The sequence below is a fragment of the Penaeus monodon genome, chromosome 15, assembly GCF_015228065.2.
Source record: "Penaeus monodon isolate SGIC_2016 chromosome 15, NSTDA_Pmon_1, whole genome shotgun sequence".
NCBI classification, from domain to species: Eukaryota; Metazoa; Arthropoda; class Malacostraca; order Decapoda; family Penaeidae; genus Penaeus; species Penaeus monodon.
Window position 1 is genome coordinate 40,334,508 of NC_051400.1, and position 311 is coordinate 40,334,818.

The following is a 311-nucleotide window of genomic DNA, read 5'->3' on the forward strand; positions in this document are numbered from 1 at the left end:
TGTTTCTATAATAAACACCAAAACACATCATCCTCAGGGGTAGGATATGAAAATATCCAAAATCATAGACAAAAAAAACAGAACCAAGAGGAAAACACAACAAACAGCAAATACAACCAAAACCTTCTATGCAAATACCGTCCCTTTTGGTGTCGGTTAAGCCCGGGGATCGGTCCCTGACAGCATTTGAGGGGCCCGTATAGCCGAGTAAAACAAACTCCGAACACCGGGTTTCAAGTCATTGTCCCATTGTGGGTTCGTCTGGGAGAGAAATTAAAGTGTTTTGAAAGGGTTTTAGAAATAATTCATTT

At 40.5% G+C, this 311-nt stretch overlaps 1 protein-coding gene across 1 annotated transcript in view; it reads left to right on the plus strand.

Annotated features, from left to right (window-relative positions):
* The window catches only part of LOC119582040 (microsomal glutathione S-transferase 1-like), a gene marked incomplete in the record, with an annotated part of 7,840 nt that overhangs the window by 4,053 nt on the left and 3,476 nt on the right, over positions 1-311 (plus strand).